Below are 21,286 nucleotides of genomic sequence, written 5' to 3'. Positions count from 1 at the left end.
AAGACTGGTCACACAAGGATCTCTACACCTTCCCACCATTCTGCATGATACAGGAAGTCCTCAACAAGTTCTACAGCCACACGAATGTCATGATGACTCTAGTGGCCCTGTGCTGGCCGCAACAGGAGTGGCTTCCGGATCTCCTCAAGCTGCTGACAGACGTCCCAAGGTTGTTACCAGAGAGACCAAGTCTGCTCAGACAGCCCCACTGAAGGCAGTTCCACCAAGGACTGTTCATTCTGGCCCTGACAGGGTTCAGACTTGTCAGGAAACTCCTCAGACAGAGGGGGTTTTCAAGAGCAACTTTAGAAGCAATTGCAAAGTGTAGATGCCCCTCTTCCAACAAGGTCTATCAAGCCAAGTGGACAATCTTTAGAGCCTGGTGTAGAAGACATGACATCTCGTCTTCTAAGACGTCTGTAGCAGACATTGCTGATTTTCAACTGTAGTTAAGGACATCTAGGGGCCTTTCCTCCTCTACGATCAGAGGATCCAGGGCTATGTTGAGCTCGGTGTTTTGGCACAGAGGAATGGATCTCTCAGCCAATCAAGACCTGTCCAACCTCCTAAAATCCTTTGATACCTCCAAATCCAAGGGGCAAGAGGCTGTCTCTTGGAATTTAGACATAGTTTTGAAGTGGCTCTTGGGACCTCGCTTTGAGCTTCTTTGTTTTGCATCGCTACGAGATCTTACCAGGAAGATCCTTTTTCTTGTAGCATTAGCAACCGTCAAAAGGGTCAGTGAGGTGCATGCTCTTGACAAGAGAGTTGGATTTTCCCAAGGTGATGCCGTATGTTCTTTCATCTTGGGCTTTTTAGTTAAAAATGAAGACCCAACCAAACCCTGGCTTTGTTCCTTCAATTAAAAGTCTGATGAAAATAATGGGCCCAGATGAGGAGGATCGAGTTCTATGCTCAGAAAGAGCACTGAGGTACTATTGCACAGAATGGAGAAAATTCGCGGTACTACGAGTCATTTATGGCACTCAGGTATAAATCCATCTTTTGCCGTCCAAAAACGGCTTGTCTTTCTTCTTGAGGGATCTGATCTCCAAAGCCTTTTCTCAGATTGGAGAGGAGGCTTTATCATCCGTCAGAGCTAAGGCTCGCGAGATCAGAGAGGTCTCCATGTCATTAGCCTTCAAGCACGACCTGTCCCTATCTTCAGTTCTTCAAGCAACTTACTGGAGGTGCAAGTCTATCTTCGCAACCCATTCATTATCTCCGTGATGTGGAAACTACTTTTGAAAATTGTAGTACCTTAGGGCCATTATCCGTGGTTGGCATGGTGTTGGGGGAGGAAGTGCAAGAAGCTTTTCTTCCCTCCTTTTCTCTTCGCCTTAAACTCAGGTGTTAGTCATAAAGGAAGCCTGGGGCCACAGTGTACCTGGAGACCCATCAGTCTTCGTTTTAACGGGTGGGTGATGTTTTTATATTTTATGGTGTAGGTGATGTTCGTGTTTTTTTATTCTGGTCACGTGGTTTGTCGGTACTGTGCCCAGGGCAGGGGCAGCTGGCTATTTGTATACTTTGTTAGTCACCAGGTTCATCCCTTGCTGCAGAGTACCCACTGATGTAGAGGTGCGTCTGGCCAACTCGCCACACCCTACGTAGTTAAGATGAGCACTAACCAGAGGCATATCTACCTGCAGCAGTTCTCTTACCAGGTAAGGAACAACAAGCATTGTACCAATGCTAATAATTTCTGTTCTCTAACTGATTGACATCTATATAATGTTTTGGGGTAGAAAAATCCATATCCCACCTCCATGTCAATTTGGGATTCAGCAATGTAATTACTTGGTAAGGTACATATATGTAGTATAAAAATGATATTTTTATAATAAAGTTTTATATATACTTACCAAGTAATGACAAATCAAATCCCTCCCTCCTCCCCTCATATGGAAAGAAGGGCCAAAAAACAGCTCTCTGCTGAAGTTGTTCCTCGCTTACCCTGAAAGTGGGCGGGAACTAGTCGCCTACAATGACACTAGCTCTACCGCGAATTTCAAAATTTTTAAGCTGCTGGCAAGTGAAACTGTAAGCAATGTAATTACCTGGTAAGTACATATAAAACTATATTTTATCATAAAAATGTAATTTTGTAAGGAATAATCTTCACTGCTGTGAATCTCACCATTTAAGTTAAAAGTCTAATCACTTGATTAAGAAATGGCATTTTAATGAAAACCAACTTCTCATGAATAAGGCTTCAGTTGTACTGTAGTGCAGAATGCTGGGTCTGTGGTTTATGTTTGTGAGACTTTTTTTATTATTTCTGTACAAAAAATCTGATAATTATTAAATTTTGATTGATAATTTTTGAAATGATCTTACCTCTCTGTTATGATGGCTGTATTTCCCGCATGAGGTGGGAGGACAAAAGAGTGTGAAAAGTAAAAAATTAATATGGTTGTGTAGTTAGAACCTTCTATTGACCCATCCCTTTCAGGTGGTTTGAGTGCATAGTTTTCCATTCAGGTGTTTTACTTATCAGCCTGTGAGGACACATTGGGGAGTGTTTACATGATTTCATTGATGATTAGTTTATGATCTAGATATGGTTTGGTTTTTCTTGTATTTTTTTTCATTATATAGGATGTCATCCAAAGAAGAGAAAGACAAGTTGTTTCAAGTTTTTAAGGTAAGAGGGTGCAATACCTAGCTTTACTCTTCAGTTTATGAGCGTCACATCCAATGTGTTAAATGTAGGAACAAGGATTGCTGTGATCAGTGTATTGGTTGGTCAGGTGAAGTAATGAGTATTTTTTTTAAAGTATAAGCAGATGTAAGAAGCAGATAAGAATAGGAAAAGACAGAAAAAAGATTCTTCTAACCCTAGGACAGGAAGTGAGGTTAGGAGTAAGAGTTTCTCATCTTTTCACAACCTTTCAGATAGCAGCTCTTCCTGCTCTCCTTGTTTTCTTAGTAATGCTTCTCCTTCAAAGCTCCCTGCATTGTTTAGGATATGAGGTTTGGCAATTTAGAAGTTGATGCAGCTAGTCTTAGGGCTACATATGAAAAGTTTATGGAGGTAACCTCCTTGACACTTGTTGCATTACCAGCCCAATTTAGTTGTCCTTTTTCCAGTTCACCCTTTGCGGCAGAGGAAGTGCCAGTCTTAGGCATTCCTGTGATGCTCCTTCTACTGTTAGAGGTACATGGAAACAGGATATGTCTGGGAGTGGAACAGTTTGTGCCCGTTGTCTTCTTCCTCTGGCCAACTTGGCGCTTGTCACATACAGGTCGGCACTCAGTCAATGAAAGATAAGCATGGCAAGATCAATATCTTGGTATCTGATTCTGTATCCCCTAGGCCTTCTGGAGGCCTTGTATTCCTAGCATTCTCTATCTGGGATCTTCCTGTAGTCTTCTTTGCAAGAGCATTTGGTATTCTTTCAGAGGTGTTCTCCTGACGATAGATGTTTGCCTGACATCGAATGCTCGTTGGACAGCAGGTGCACACCTGACATCAGAGACTTGCCTGCGATCGGACGCGTGCTTAACAGCAGGCGCTTGCCAGATGCCAAACGCTTTCCTAGTGCTAGGCTTTCGCCTTGTGCCAGACACATGCGTTCTTGTCGGTCTCCCTGGTGATCCGACTACGCTGGTTCGTCTTCACGTTTTTGTCTAACTTGAGGGAGTTTTGTGCAAGTAGCTGCGATTGGGTGTCTGAACACATTTGTTCTCCACCTTGTCCTTCCTTTCTCAGGTGTTCTCATCAACTGATGACTCGTAAGACGGTGCTAGTTTCTCACGCAGATCAGAGAAGTAGGTGCTTCTATGATTTGCTTTGTAAGGTGCAGACACCTCATTGTAGTTGCCACTCTCCTCAGGCGTCATGCTTCCAATCTCGGTTCCCTTCTTTGTCCACTCAGGCTACTCTTTAGCATTCTAGGCATTTTATTCAACCATATTTGACATCACAGATGGCTCAGGCTGCTTTCCAGTTAACAAGGCAGGATTTGAGGTATTCTCGAGCCTCTTTTGGGCACTGTTGGTTGCCTTTTCAGTGCCAAGGTTCGGTGTATTCACCTGTTAGAAAAGCAGATCCTTTTTCTGTGATTGCTACTGTTTCAGTAGTAGAGCAGATTGGAGTATCTTTCTACCCCTCAGCCAAGTTCTTTGAGATCGACTCCGGGAATTTTGGTTTTGCTTCCTCCTACCTCAGTGCTAGTGCAGGATGGTATGAATGGTCAGGAAGGCTTTGTTCCCTTTGCAAAGGATTCTTCGGCACCAGGTGTCGTGGCACAAAATGGAGCCAACCATTCGTCTGGTATGGAACGTGTTTTTGCTTCCAAATTTAAGTCCTTTTTAGAGGAGTTGAAACTCCCTTCATCTCAGGGAGCAGGGGTTTCTGCTGGTGCCACTTCTGCTTCCCCAGGATTTCCGTCTGATGAGCCCGAGGCTCACAAAATTAACTGATGCTGATGAAGAGACTGATTAAGGTCTGTGCTAGAACATTTCCTGATTTCTTTGAGGAACCAGTAGTTCAGAATTTGAGGTCCCTTGGGACTGTGAGGCTGGAACCTGAGGCGGATCCCCTTCCATCTCTAAAACCGGCTAAGTTGGCACCGAACCAATTTGACACAGTGGCCAAGTTGCAATGTCAGAAAGTTTCTTCTAAAGTTCTTCTTTTCTTCCCCCTTTTATGAGAAAAAGGAGAGTGATGTCTTATGATACTAGGCAGTTGGCATATTTAACCCCATCCGCTATTAGAGACTCCAATTTTTTCTTGCTGCTGGACTTGAATAAAAAGAGAGCAGTTTCCTCTGGCAAGATTGTGTTAACTCCTTCGGAGTTACGAGTGTTTTGCTCTCTCGGGTTCCACATTGTGGAGATAATGTCTTTGTGAGAAAAGGCTAGAGCAGCCATAGATGAAATAGCAAGAGAGACCATTTCCCACACTTCCTCAAGATAAACAACTCTTGGGAAATTATTTGGTGGATTTTTTGGGCTTCTTAGTTAGAGCAGTTTCAGATGCCCTTGGGGAGTCTGTGTATGCCTTTACTAATGTGGTTGACAAGCTTAGGGAACAATTGTGTTCTTTTTTTTTTACTTCTTCTGTCTCTTCAACCCAGAAGGCTGATGTTATTGCTCATCACCCTCTACATTCTTTAATGGGCACTGCCGCATCAGGTATGATAGTGCAAGAGGTTGAGGTGGTGGAAACCAGATCTTTGTTGCGTTGCTCTCAAACATGTAGGCATACATAACCATGGCAGCAGCTGCCTCTGCAGTAAACGCAAGTTTCAGGGTTCCCCCCAAGCAAACTGGTAAGTCATTGGAGCCCTCAAGCCAGTCCTTTCAGACTTTTGGGACGGACAGTAAGCATCCTAGAAAATATCCAGCTCCTGTTAAGAAATGATGCATCAAGCCCTCAGTCCCCAGTAGGAGGGAGGTTGAGCCTCTTATATTTGGCTTGGCAGGATCTGGGGGCAGATCCCTGGGTAGTGGAGGTGCTAAAGGAGTGATGCAGCATTTCCTTTCTTTCCCAGCCTCCTCTAGCCAGTTCTCTTTTGGAGTTTCTTTCTCATCTCCACAATGAGAATTTCTAGATCCTTTGGGAGGAAGTAGACTCTCTTGGGCTAAAAGGTGCTATGGAAATAGTTGTGGACTCATCACCGGGGTTCTACAGTCACCTGTTTCTGGTACCAAAAGCTTCAGGAGGATGGAGATCATTATTGGATATCATGAAGTTGAATCATTTCATTCATGTGACTCTGTTCACCATGGAGTATGTCAGTTCAGTTTTAGCATTAATTCAGCAAGGAGATTGACTGGTATCAGTGGACATGTTGGATGCTAACTTTCATGTGCCAATTCATCCAAATTCAAGGAAATATCTTTCGTTTGTTTTTCAGGGCAAGGCATACCAGTTTTGGGCAATGTTCTTTGGTCAGACCTCAGCTCCTCAAGTTTTTAGTCGTCCTATCACAATCGGGCTAGTGGGCTCACCTGTTAGGCATTCGGATGCTTCTCTACTTGGACAATTGGCTGATTCTAGCATGCAGTATAGAGGGGAGCCTGAGAGCAAGAGATACTCTTTTAAAGTTGACAATTATATTCGGAATACAGTAGTACCCTGGACTTTGAACTTATTCCGTTCCAGAAGGCTAGTCAGAATGTGATTTGTTCGAAATAAGAAACAAATTTCCCCATAAGAAATAAAGGGAATGAGGATATAGTAATTCGTTCCAGCTCACCATAAAAGTCCCATTTTTAACATTTTTTTCCATTATTAATGTGTCTAAAAGTTAAATTAAGAGTGTAAAGTAATAAAACAGAATGTTACACGAAGTAAAATTTAAAAAAAAAATTTGTTTCTGTGTACAAGCTAAAAATTTGATTTACGAACTGTTTGGTGGAAATGGCGCGCAGCCGACCAAGATTGAGGGAGGAGAGACGGGATCCCCTCAAGGAAACCGAAATGGTCACAGTAGGGAAAGGGTGATAACAAAATCAATTTTATTCACATTTTGCAAATTTTGCAAGGATAATCAGATGAATCAATAGCGCGTGTGTCCAGTTGTGTGTCTGTGTGCTTATATGTTAGAGAGGGAGAGAGTAATCAGCATCCGGCAGATGTGAAAACAGTCCCACATGCGTATATGATTGTCAACGTGATTTTTTACACTTGGATCTTGAGTGCAAGAAGGAGATTAATTTTGCCACAACACATCAACTTACTGTTGGCAAATGGCAGAATTTAAAATTATAATCCAATAAACATAAGGATTTTGCAAACAGATAAGTAATAAATAAAGAAGGCAAGTAAGGAAAGGAAAGGGAGATCAAATAACTTTTCAAAAGGAAATCGTTTAAACAAACAATCCAAGGAGTTTCATGATGTGGGGATGAGTTATTTTTACAGTTTAAAAAATCTTAAAAGACAAATGTCACTCATTAGGTATTTACCACAACAAAAAGAAGTGATTCGGGCTAATCGAGTGTAACTGAAAGAAGTGGGCGAAATGAAGTGAAAGAGAAAAATAATCTTAGCCCAGCCCCGGCTGGGAAGTCAGTGGAAAGCGGACCCCTGTCTCCCACCCATTAACCCAGCACCATCCCCTCCCTCTCCTCTCTACCGTCTCACTCAGCACAGTCCCGAACACTCACTCAATTATGACTTGGTTTTTTATTATTACTGTATTGCATTTGATTGTGTTTATATTGTATCATTCTGTAAAATTTATTATGAAATTCCCTTCTTTCCTTTTTTTTATGTGAATTGTTACTGCTTTTATGTACATGCAGTAATGTTTATACTGTCTTTTCTCCTTCTCTCCTCAACAATATAAACGCTCCCTCCCTGTATGTCGAGTCAGCTGTGTTTCACCTTGGAGACGTATGATTTTGTTCATCTTTTATGTTAAATTTTATTGTGAAATGCTTTATTCTTTTATTTATTTTTTTTAATATGGTTATCATTAAACTATATATTGTGCTTGCACTTTATGTACATACCTGTAAATGAAAAAAAAAATGTTAATACAGTTTTTCTCATAGGATGCTGTAGGACGTCAAGTACAAGTATTAACAAGACAGTCAGTCGGGTCAAAGTACGAGTATTTGTTCTATAAACAACACAAAATTTCTTCGAAAATTTCAGTAAAAAACAGAATGTTCAACATAAGAAATGTTCAACAAACGAGGTACCACTGTATTGATAAATGTTTCAAAATCCAATCTAATACCAACTCAGAACCTTTGTTACCTGGGAATGCTTCTGGATACCAAGAATTTCTTGGTTTCTCCGAAGGAGAAATGCATACACTACTTTCTTTTAATTCTAGAAGAATTCTATCCTTCACAACCTTGCCAGCCAAGAAATTGTTGTCCATGTTAGGACACATGGCATTATTAGAGAGGCTGGTTCTGGGTGCCAGGATTAGAATGAGACCAATTCAATTCTTTCTCAAGGGGCACTGGAACTGGGAAGTTCAGCTAGACTCCATTCAAATTCAGGTCTCAAGGGAATTACAGGACCCTCTGAGATGGCGGAACCATCAACCTTGGCATTTGCAGGGAGTGTCTTTCCAGTTGAAGAGCCCAGACCTTGCATTATATCCCAATGCATTGTCAGAAGGTTGGGCAGCGGTTGCAGCAGGCAGACATGTAGCGGGGTTTGGTGCGCAGAGGAATGAACTCCAGTCAGTCAGTTAGAGATGTTGGGAGTGTGGAAGGCCCTTCTAGCATTGGAAGATCTAGTACCGGGCAAAAAGGGAGCACTCTTTTCAAACAATTCAACAGCGCTGGCATATCTGAGCAATCAGGGAGGCACAAAGTCAGAAGTTTTGTTCCACCTTTCAAGTCGCATTCTCACTTTGTCAGAGGAAAGGGAGATCCTTCTGTTGCCCCAGTTTGTGCCAGGAAAAATGAATATAGTGGCAGACTGAGCAGGAAGGACCAGATTCTGTCTTCCAAATGGGCGTTTCATACACAAGTCTGCGAGTGTGGCGGAATTCAAAACCACAAAAACAACACACAACACAGATACATAGAACACACACAACACTCACCCTGATCCTCGGTTGCTGGGAGATGGATTAAGGGTCCACGGTTGCCAACACAGCACACAAAACCACACAAACAACACTGAAAGCAGACTCAACAGAAAAGGAAGAGACACGTGCACCGACAACAACGGCATGTGACAGAAAAACACACGACTCACGAAACATACAATAACCAGTATCCAAAAACTCAGATGAACTGAACTGACCACTTTCACGATTGAACCTCAACTCAATACTGAACTACTGACAGACAGACAGACAGCGCCGTAAACAAACTCCAACTAACGACCCTCATCCCTCCTCCAACAACCGAAACACTCACTAACTACAATTACACTCGCTCTCTCTCTCTCTCTCTCTCTCTCTCTCTCTCTCTCTCTCTCTCTCTCTCTCTCTCTCTCTCTCTCTCTCTCTCAAAACAAAACGTTGGGAAATGCTAAATAAAAAAATTCATTCATCCCTCTATAATTCTCCCCCTTTAGCATTTCCCAACCAACACTTTTCACACTGCATTCAAATTGCCTTACGCAACACCCACGGATGTTCACTAGCAGGTCCTTTAGAACGTGTTCGCGGACACGCAATCATTCTCTCAGACTCGCTCTCTGTTCCAGCAAAATTCAGATTTACATTTTCTCCTTCATTCTCTCTCAGATTCATGCTATCTTCTTCACTATTACCACTCTCAATTTCATCCACAATCTCATCTATACCCTCTAACTCGTTCCCAAATACCTCCCCAATTCTTCAACTAACCCATCCCATTCGCTCATTGACCTTTCCAATTCTTGCAACGATTCATTCATGCTTTCAATCACTCGTATATTACTGCTACGCTCTCTTACTCTTACACTTTCGCTCACCTCCAACCGTTCACTCACCCCACACATTCAGTCAACTCAGTTATATCAAACCCGCATATGCTATACGTTCTCTATTCATACCATCCCATTCATCCGTATTACACGCTTTATTACTCATTTTCACTTTGGCACTCACACCCCTATCACACAACTTACGATCATTCCATTCACTTACGTTCTTCCCTTTCTTACGTTTCCTACCATACTCTATCAAAACAAATTGCTGATCCTCCATACACAAGCTCTCATGCATACTTGGTTCACCCAAATTCAATTTCAACCATTTATACACCCCATTCTCTCTCACATATTCCGGTACATCCTTCCATCTACGCAATTGGTTATGATGCGCTCGTATTTCTCTCACACTACCATCTACCCATACTTCCCCTACAACATAACTAAGCCCACTGGGACCAACTTCCAACACTATAGAACATTTCCCACGTTTTGTGTGTGTGAGAGAGAGAGAGAGAGAGAGAGAGAGAGAGAGAGAGAGAGAGAGAGAGAGAGCGAGAGAGAGCGGTCAGTTTACGGGGACAGTATTGAGTTGAGGTTCAACTGAAATGGTTTCAGTTCATCTGAGTTTTTGGATACACTTTGTTTCATGGGTCACATTTGTTGTCGGATGTCTCTTCCTTTTCTGTTGAGAGTCTGTTTTCAGTGTTGTTTGTGTGGTTTTGTGTGCTGTGTTGGCGACCGTGGACCCTTAATCCATCTCCCAGCAACCGAGGATCAGGGTGAGTGTTGTGTGTGTTCTATGTATTTGTGTTGTGTGTTGTTTTTGTGGTTTTGAATTCCGCCACAACACTTCATATGGACCCTCAAATTTTTCACGCACTTCATTTACATTCAACCGCCCTTTCTCGATTACTTCTTTAAATACTTTCTCGCCCACCTTGTAACTTTCAAACCTCTCATGCGCCTTCTTCCATACCTCCCTATCATTCTCAGATATACCCAATCTCGGTCTCACTATCTTTTCAAAATTTAACACATATTTACACGGAGACATACCAATACCCTTATGCACGGTGGCGTTGTATACCCACAACGCTCGCCCAACGTTTACATCCCAATCATTATCACATTCACTCATCATACGTAATATCTCTGTCAACGTTCTCACCGTTCGTTCCGCCAATCCATTCGCACTGGGCATATACGGCGTAGAGTACACATGCTCTATGCCCCAATCACGCAACCTTTGCTCAAACTCCCATCCAACAAATTCAGGCCCATTGTCACTCAACATTCAGTCGGCTTGCACACACACATTGGCAGTATCACTTGACCCACCATTCTCGCTACAGTCTCACTCTTTTTGTTCCGAATCGCTACTGCATATGCAAACTTACTCAAATGATCTACCATTACAACCATTCCCACATGTCCTCTAGCAGTCACAGGCAACGACACACAATCAATCACAACCATCTCAAATAACTCTTTCATCTGCAATCGCAACACAGGTGGATTTGCATGCACACTTTGATACTTACCCTTCTGACAGTCCGCACACGTAATCGCTACATCCGCACAAATTTTATTCAATCCAGGCACATACAATCTCTCTCTCATACATTCCCATAATTTATTTTTCCCCAGATGCCCAAACCTATCATGCACTAATAAACACATACCCATGGCTGCATCTTCCGAAAATACTGGCACATACACTTCCCCATCCCATATTCCTTCCTGATGCAAAAATAAACTATACCTTTACATACAACAAATCTCTTAGCACTTCGCTTATACACTTCTAACTCACACGGCCAACTTCCTACTCTTACACCCTCTAACACACACTCTCTTAACATACTTATTTTCATGCACTGATTTTGCATCTGCTTAATTTCCTCTTCACTCAACAAATCATTTTCACTCCTTGCAATATCTACCATACCTACAAAACTAGTTTTAGACACATCCCTCCTTTAACCTTCGTTATTTCCCTGCCGCCCTTTCCTAAAATTCCTCCCGACATCCACACTTATATCATGCATTCTCATAAAATCAATTCCTAATAAAAACATGTTGGCATATCATTCTCATCCATGACTACAAAATTATGTATTATTTCAAATTCCCTAACTGAATTTTTAATTGTACCTCCTCCCATACTAACACACTCCCTTGTCCCAAACCATGTATCCTTACACTCGTTGATTTTCTTTTACATCCCAATCGCACCTTTCCAATTCACTCACTACTGTACTACTCACTAACGACACTTGTGCTCCCGTATCTACCAAACTACAATATTCACTCTGATTCACCACTACATTCGTTACTAATTTACCTTTCGCTTCATGCATACACGCTCTCACGGCTACATTCACCTGCTTAGCTTCCTCACAACCATCCTCATTGCATTCATCTTCAACGATATCCTCAACCCTACCCCTTATTCCCTCATTTTCCTCACAATCACCTTTCTTAACCAGCCAGCTACAATTATCCTTTCCACATTGAACATTTAAAATTACATTCGTACCATTTTCATTCACCCCTCCTTTATACTCCACTGGCCTATTCCATCCAAAGAACAATCGTACTGTAATTTTAAATATTTCAGCCACTACCAACAACACTTTCACTAACTTTTCCTCTTCATCTAATTCCATTCCTTCCTCGCGCACTCCTCCTACCGGCATTTCATTCATCACCTTCTCACGTAACTCATTCATGCTTGCAGGTACTCCATCAATCAACCCATTTGTTTCCAAATTACTCAACCCCCCAAACAGACATTCCCACACTCGATTCTCCCCTACATACTGTTGTTTTACCACAAATCCTACAGGTACTCGGTCCGGGTCCCAGTCGCTCCTAACCCTATCATCTCGTTCAGTCCACATACGCAACATAGCATCTGCAACAACATTCTGTCTACCTTGTACATACTCTACCTTAAAACTAAACTCATTCAAATCCTCTATCGTTCTCGCAATTCTAGCATTCACACTCTCCTTTTTAACCATATATACTAGCGGTCGATGGTCCGTCCGTATTACAAAATCTACCCCATACAAAAATACTTTCAACGCTTTCACACAAAACCTTATAGCAGCCAATTCCTTTTCAATCACCGAATATTTCAACTCTGCCCTTCCAAACGCCTTGCTCACATACGCAATTACTCTCAGTTGTTCTTCCCCATTCGCCTTCTGCATTTGTACCAGGCATCCTCCCATACTATATTTACTTGCATCTGTATACAGTTCTAGTTTACTCACATTCTCACTATAGTCCGGGAAAGCCAACGTCACGTCTCTTGCAGCCTCCTCTTTCAATCTCTCGAACGCTTCGATCATTCGCTCATCCCATTTCAATCTTGCACAATTTCTCTTCCCCGTCCATTCAGTCAGTGGTTTCCCGATCCCTGAACAATCTCTTATAAACTTCCTTCCAAACTCAATTAAACCTAGAAATCCTTTCAACTCACGCACGGTCCGGGGACGTGGAAATACCCTTACCTTGTTCACGAACTTATCACTCTTCCTTACACCTCTTCCACTCACCATATGCCCTAGGAATTCAACCTCCCCAGCCAACCAAGCACACTTTCCAAGTTTTACTTTTATTCCTACTTCTTCCAACCTTTCTAACACTCGTTCAAGCAGTTCCATATTCTCTTCTACAGTCTCACTCGCAATCAAAATGTCATCTATAAAAACAGTTACCTTCTTGCAATCAAACCCAGCCAGAACCACATTCATTGCCCTTTGGAAGGCAGCAGGCGCATTAGCCAGTCCGAAACTTAATCTTCGGAACTGGTAGTGGCAGGAACCACTAGAAAAGGCCGTAATATGCCTGCTCCCTTCCTCCAGAGGCATCTGGTAATAACCCCTTACCAGATCTAATTTTGTAAACACTTTCATTCCATTCATCTTGTACACACAATCAGACACCACATTCATCGGGAATCGCTCTTCCACAGTCACTTCATTCACCTTCCGATAATCCACGCACATTCGCAAACTTCCATCTGGCTTACGTACCGGTACAATGGGGCTATTCCAGGTGCTCGTACTCCTTTCAATCACTCCCACCCTCTCAAGCTCCTCACACTGCTCCTCTATCTCACGATTGATAGACGGAGAAAAATGTCAGGGACGCTGCTATATGGGGGTGTCGTCTTCCAGAACTACTTTAAATTCTGGAAGCTTCTATCCCCCAAAATCCTCGTCTCCATGACTCAACGCCCCCTGCCTATCCCACAACATTCTCCTCAATCGTTCTCTTACATTATCACTTACATTTTCATCTATCTTTACTCTTTCTTTCAACTCCTCATACGTCCAATCATTAACTCCTTTCAAATCACCTGTCATCACCTGCCGTACCTTCACGTACTTCTCATCATCCACATTCACCAATGTACGTAATATTCCCACGCAATCTCCCTCACATATTCCTCGTACTCGCTTCTTCCTGACACATGGCAATGACATTATATATACCCTCGGATCTCCCATGTTCAAAACCCCATCATATACACACACATTTGCCCTGACTAATTTATTTATGTCTATTCCCTCAACTACATACTCACAACTATCATTGTTGGCTATCCCGAGGCTATCCGGCCATGCCACTTTCACACTCACAACTTCTCCAATCTCATGTGGCACTTTTACCCTCTCTGTCGCAATTACAGGCACTCTCTTCCACAATTTTTGCTCAACCCTACCATCCTTCCCCAAATACAAATCCCCAAGCACATCCCCTTTCATACGTAATTCAATTACATTCATACCTTACATTCATCTATCCCATCATCCCCAAACTTCTTCCTCGCCAATGTCTCCAGCCTACAAGCATACAGTGACAAGGTTTCCCCAGCTTTCATTCTTGCCTCATCAAATCCATTCTTTCTCTTATACTTAACACTTGCTTTCATACACCTCGCTTGCTCAACTAGTCTAGCTTTCACCTTGTCATACTCAACATCTCCCACACTCATAATAACCCTATACATATCAAGCAAAAACCCAGTCAAATATTCTCCTAATTCTCGTGCCCACACTCTCTTACTCTCCCCATACTTATCCTGACAAAACCTTTCATACTCCCTAAAGAAATCATGCACATCCCTACTTTCATACTCATTATACCTTTCACACTGGGGTACCTCCCTCACATGCATAGCCTTTCTCACTTTTTCACTTTCACTCTCACTTTCGCTACTTTCACTCTGTCCTTTCATACCCTCTTCCGAATACAAAGAGTCCACTTCCACACTTACATTCATCTTACTCATTACACTCTTCTTCCCCTTCTTTTATCCACTTTTATCCATTCACCTCCATCCACCTCACTATCACTACTATCTTTACCCTCTCCCTTCTTTCCTGCCTTTCCCACTTCCTTACCCTTCTTACCAGTTTCCTTTCCTTTTCCTTCTTTCCTTTTTCTTCCCCTGACTTATCCTTACTTTCCCTCTGTTCCTTCCCTTGCTTTCCATTCCCCTTTTCCTTACCCTGCCTTTCATTCTCTCTCGTTTCTCACTTCCTATTCCCACATCACTTTCATCACTCACGCTTCCACTCACTTCTTCCTCCTTTTCTTTCTCTCTTGTCCCTTCACACGTTCCAGAGGACCTGCCTCCAACAGCCCCTTCTCCAAAAACACCCTTGAACATACCTTTCACCATTTCTTCCACACCTTTCATCATTCCCTCCAACTTTTATCCACCCTCTCTTCCATTCTCTCTTCTGACTCTTTCATCTCCCCTTTCATTTCCTCTTTCGCTCCTTTTACCAATGATCCCATCTCTTCCAACTGAAGCCTGAATTTCTCATTCTCACTCTTTAACCATGCATTCTCCTCTCTCAACCTCACCAGTTCCTCTTCCATCCTTTCCTCCAGTCACACCACCCGCCACCAATCTTAATTGCAACTGCAACACCAGTTGGCCCACGTTGGGCGCCAAATATAATGTGGCGGAATTCAAAACCACAAAAACAACACACAACACAGATACATAGAACACACACAACACTCACCCTGATCCTCGGTTGCTGGGAGATGGATTAAGGGTCCACGGTCGCCAACACAGCACACAAAACCACACAAACAACACTGAAAGCAGACTCTCAACAGAAAAGGAAGAGACACATGCACCGACAACAACGGCATGTGACAGAAAAAACACACGACTCACAAAACATACAATAACCGGTATCCAAAAACTCAGATGAACTGAACTGACCACTTTCACGATTGAACCACTTTCGGTTTTCGTAAGAATCTTTCTCTGGAGAAAGTTATCAATGTGGCGCAGCAGAGGTCTAACTCTGTATTTGCTTTGCACTATCTGGGAGATGTGGAAATTCAGTATGAATCACATAGAGCTCTTTCATAGCCTGAACAATCAAGGGAGCTGTATTCTAACCATTCCTATTTAGTTAGGAAATTGTCAAGTTTTGGGGAGTATGAAGGTACCTATGTTGTATTAGGTAAAGTTCTTCATTCTTTTACTGTTGTTGCTCTGCTGTCCTAGGCACAAGGTTTTGTGTCCCATGTACATCGAAGTGAGAGTGGTATCCCTAGCAAGAAATCTCCAGCACTGCCCAGAGATCTTGGTACTTAATGAATTAGTCCTCGCTTAGTGGCAGTACCAGCAGATAGATTCTAATCATTAGGTAAGTAGCATCTTATTCATGGTGGAATTTTATGGTTTTCTTGGGGGTAATTAAGTTTGTCTCTGCACCTTTCCCATCTCCTTTGTGCAAAGCGGGAATCAGCTGCCATAATAGAGAGGTAAGATTCATTTAAAAAATAGCCCACTCCTCCTGCCTTTGATACAGACTCTTTCGTCAAACTTCTCCTTGAGAGAATCGACGCGAGAGTCGACAGCAAGCTTTCTGGTCTTGCCAATTCTTTTCAATCTCTTTCGGAAAAGGTGGAGTCACAGCAGGAATTGATCCAAGGACTGGCCGATAGCGGACCTCGTTCTAGGTCTCATTCTGTTCCTGACTCTTCCACTCTCCCTCCCTTCGATCTGGGGAATCCTTGGCGTCTGGCCCTTTATGCTCCCGAGCACGAAGGTACTCTCACCATAGAGGGTTTGGGCACAAGGAGACTGGAGGAATTGGAATTCTATCCTCCGGACCTGACATCCCCCTACACAGGTTTCGCCAGGCTGAAGGGGGAGGTTTGGAACAGGTCTGATAAAGTCCCTAAGGAGACCATTATCTATCCTAGGGACCAAGCCCAGTCGTCTTTGATGAGGACACTTACGGAGTGGGAAGCGGAGAACACTAGGCTCACACCAGCCAAGGGAGTGTTCACTATGTTCACTTTAGGTGATATTCTCCTTCCTCCTTGTATTTCAAAGTGGCCTCTCTGACTAGTCAGGCTTGCTTAGAAGGTAAACCCCTCCTCATCTCCGGGAGACGGACCCAACATCTCTCGTCTTTCCCGGGGCACCGAAGTTCTGGAAGGGAGCCCCTAATACGTTCGGTGACTTGGCTTGACCCAGACTGCGCTTCTGACCTGTTCAGTGAGCAGCTCCCTAAGATCCCGGAGTCACTCCTGAAAGCAGAAGCTGATAGTAAGGATAGGCTCGCCAGGTCTTTGCACTCTCTGACTTTGGCAGAAGCAACTTCTTTGGTTTATAGGGAAGATTCTTTGTTCCAGGTCTTGACGAAATCTCTCTTGGCGAGTTTTCAACAAGACCTGTTTGACTTTATGACTGCCCAACTGGCCTGCCAGAAGCATATCTTTTCTGCAGCCACACTTCGGCATGAACCAAATAAGCTTCTGAAGAGTTCTATCTGGGGAGCTAATCTTTTCCCCCAAGAAGAAGTTGACGCAGTCTTATCTGAGGCGGCTAGGGTCATTCAGAGTCTCCGTTCTCGTTGGGGTCTGCCCTATAAACGGAAGCAGTCTGATCTTGCCGGGCCTTCCCCAAAGTCCTGCAAGAAATTTAAGCATTTCAAACACCTCCCGGCTCAGTCCTTCGTCCAGGTTCCCTTACAGGATCAGCCTTCAACCTCTTCCTCCCAACCTCCGCCTCAGTATGTCCTGGTGAACCCGTCACATCAGTCTCTTGCTGCCCCCTCCTACGTCTCCTCCCCGACTTTCAATGCTTCATATGAAAGCCAGGGGAAATTTCGCTCTGGGCAGTCAACCAGAGGCAACAGGCCCTGAGGCTATGTTAGGGGAAGAGGAGCCCCCGCTCCTCTCCCAGGAACAGAGGAGGTAGAGGCTCCAGAGGGAGGAAGCAAACTCAGGACTGATGACATACATCCAGGGGGCGGGAGGCTGTACCATTTTTCGGGCCCGTGGACCTTCTGTCCCTGGGCTCAGAGTATAGTTTCAAGGGCCTAGGTTGGAGTTGGATCGACGGTCCCCTCCACCAGTCAAGTTTTATCAGACACCGACCAAGGATCTCGAGGACTTTGTGGAAGATCTTTTGCAGAAACAGGCAATACGGAAAGTGAGGACACTGAAGTTCCAAGGCAGGCTCTTCAGTGTTCCCAAGAAGGGTTCCGACAAGCGGAGAGTAATTCTGGACTTGTCCCGTCTGAATTCCTGCATTCGTTGCGACATTTTTCGGATGCTTACAGTCTCCCAAGTTCGGACCCTACTGGCCCGTGGAGCCGTAACCACCTCTTTAGATCTTTCCGACGCCTATTATCACGTCCCGGTTGCGAGAAGGTTCTCCCCCTTTCTGGGGTTCATGCTCGGAAGGCAGGCATATTCCTTCAAGGTGATGCCTTTCGGCCTCAACATAGCCCCAAGGATTTTCACCAAGTTGACAGACACGGTCGTACAACAACTCCGGTCCCAAGGGATAACGCTGGCGCGTATCTAGACGACTGGATCATCTGGGCATCCAGCGTCGAGGAATGCCGGAGGGTTACATCCGTGGTGGTTGGCTTTCTGGAATCTTTGGGCTTTCGTGTAAACAGGGAGAAGTCCCGCCTGGTTCCGAGCAGTTGTTTTCAATGGCTAGGAATCCAGTGGGATCTGAATTCTCACAAGCTCTCTCTTCCTCCTCCCAAGAGGAAAGAGATAGCCAGAGCAACCAGACAGTTTCTCAAGTCCAAACGAGCCTCTCAATGGGCCCAAGAAAGAGTCTTGGGCTCCCTTCAGTTTGCTTCAGTGACAGATCTGTTGCTGAAGACAAAACTGAAAGATATCAACAGAGTGTGGCGGAATCAAGCAAATATCAGCCTCAGAGACAAGGTGTCTCTGATTCCTCCCATCTTGAAGAAGAGACTCCGGCCTTGGTCGACTGTCAAGAGCCTGTCCAAGTCAGTCCCCCTGCAATTTCTTCCTCCGGCGTTGGTTATCCACACAGACGCCTCCCTAAGCGGGTGAGGAGGATATTCTCAACACCAAGAAGTGCAGGGGACTTGGTCCCCCATGTTCCGCCAGTTCCATATAAACGTTCTGGAGGCATGGCGGTCTTCCTTACCTTAAAGAAGCTTCTTCCTCCCAAGAAGATTCATATAAGGCTGGTTCTGGACAGCGCCACGATAGTCCACTGCATAAACAGGGGAGGTTCAAAATCCAGCCGGATCAACCAGGTAATGATTGCACTTTTCTCCTTGGCGTGCAAGAACAAGTGGCACCTGTCTGCCACTCATCTTGCAGGGGTCCGGAACGTCGTGGCGGATTCTCTATCGAGGACAACTCCCCTCGAGTCGGAGTGGTCCCTAGACAGGGTCTCGTTCAATTGGATCTGCAACCAAGTTCCGGGCCTGGAGGTAGATTTGTTCGCAACCAAGCTCAACAACAAGCTTCCTCATTACGTAGCTCCCAACCTGGACTCTCAAGCTCTTTCCACGGACGCAATGTCATTGGATTGGAACAGGTGGAAGAAGATTTATCTGTTCCTCCAGTAAACTTGTTGTTAAAGGTCCTTCACAAGCTCAGGACATTCAAGGGTCAAGTAGCTCTAGTGGCTCCCTACTGGCCAAAGAGCAACTGGTTTCCACTTCTGTTGGAACTGAAACTTCATACATCCAAATCCCCAGTCCGAAAGTAACACAAGTAGTACAAACTCAGACTGTGTCAGCTTCCTCAAAAATTCAAAATGCCCTGGCTTTGTGGACTTTATGAAATTTGCAGCTCAAAGTGATGCTAATGTTGATCCTGTCAATACCATGTTCTTGGAATCAGATAAGCGGGTCTCTACTCTTGGCAGTACGACTCAGCAGTTAAGAAGCTAGCACTCTTTTTGAAAGAATCTGAGGCTACAGTAATGACCATAAATTTGGCAATCTCCTTTTTAGGTCACTGTTTGAGAAGGGTTTAGCCTCCAGCACTGTTACTACAGTCAAGTCGGCTTTACGGAAAGTATTTTTGTATGGTTTCAAAATTGACCTCACAGATCCTTACTTTTCTTCCATCCCTAAGGCCTGTGCACGGCTGAGACCAGTAATCCGTCCACATACGGTTTCCTGGTTTTTGAATGACGTGTTGAAGTTAGCCTCAGATATCGATAATCAGTCTTGTCCCTACCTTTCCTTATTGAGGAAAACGTTGTTCTTAGTTAGCCTAGCTTGGTGCTAGAATTTCAGAGCTGTCGGCTCTCTCTAGGGAATCCAACCATGTCGACTTCCTTCCATCAGGGAGGTTTTGCTGATTCCTCACCCTAAATTCCTAGCCAAAAATGAAGATCCATAGAATAGGTGGTCGCCTTGGAAAATTCTCCCCCTTCCTCAAGACCTGTCCCTATGTCCAGTTCATACATTGAGGGCTTATTTAGACAGGTCCTCTCACATCTCATCTGGGCCTCTCTTTATCAGGGAAGGGGGAGGTAATATCTTTATGTCTGCTATTAGACAGCAAATCCTTTACTTCATCAAGCAGGCTAATCCTGACTCAGTCCCAAGAGTTCATGATATTAGAGCTGTGGCCACCTCCATTAACTACTTCCATTACATGAATTTCGCGGATCTTACCAAATACACTGGTTGGAAGTCACCCTTGGTTTTCAAACGTCACTACAGTATTTGAAATCCTTAGAAGCTCTTAAATTCTCAGCAGTCGCGGCAGGGAACGTTGTCCCTCCCTCTAGTACCCTTTCTGATTCCTAGTCAATTCTTCCTCCACTGCCTCAGTTATCCCCTTACAGTCATTTCAGTCAGGCGTGTCTTGACTTTATCACCTGATCGTGTTATCTGTATATTTATTTTAATGACACATTTATGTTATAATGTTTTCAATTTTGTATAGTTATTTTGTTTAAGTATATTTTTTATATTGTCATGTTAATTTTAAGCTCCCATCAGTTACATTTGTACATTACTTGTTATTATTGCTAGCAATTAAAATTTTTGGTGGACCTTTGGTCTTCTGTTCCCCTTACATTTTGTTATCTCTTACAGTTTAAGAATGATATTTATTTCTCTGCTAATTTTTCACCGGCTGACACGGGACCCGATCCAGAAAAGGGATTTTGACAAAGGAAAAATGTATTTCTGGAGAGGGGACCGTGTCACCCGGTGACCCACCTCTGTCATGTGTTGTCTCCCCCCCCATAGTAAACATCATTCTGGTGGGGTGTTGCTTTCATGGAATGCGGCTAGCGGTGATTTGTATACTGTCCACGAGTGGTGCATGGGTTTGTAACGGCACCTCTCTGTGGGACTTTTGACTTTGGGATCTCTATAGGATAAGGTTCTGTGTTTTTGTAGTTCACCCTTTTCCATACACGACTCCATCTAATGGAGCTCGCTCTGGGGGTAGTAACTCCAGCATTTCATTTAGCTTTCTCTGGTATCTAGCAACGGAATTACCTAGAAATAAGTGCTGAATGGACTTTTTCACCGGGTGACACGGTCCCCTCTCCAGAAATAGATTTTTCCTTTGTCAAAATCCCTTTTTTATAAAATTTATTTTTTAAATACTTACCTCTCTCTTACGCATCACCCC

At 43.7% G+C, this 21,286-nt stretch overlaps 1 protein-coding gene across 36 annotated transcripts in view; it reads left to right on the top strand.

The window, feature by feature from the left end:
* The window catches only part of Zir (Zizimin-related), a 582,703-nt gene that overhangs the window by 486,204 nt on the left and 75,213 nt on the right, over positions 1–21,286 (top strand). The gene's annotated exons all lie outside the window — the stretch shown is intronic.

The sequence above is a fragment of the Macrobrachium rosenbergii genome, chromosome 55 (assembly GCF_040412425.1).
Source record: "Macrobrachium rosenbergii isolate ZJJX-2024 chromosome 55, ASM4041242v1, whole genome shotgun sequence".
In the NCBI taxonomy this organism is placed as follows: Eukaryota; Metazoa; Arthropoda; class Malacostraca; order Decapoda; family Palaemonidae; genus Macrobrachium; species Macrobrachium rosenbergii.
This window is presented reverse-complemented; position numbering and strand designations above follow the sequence as displayed.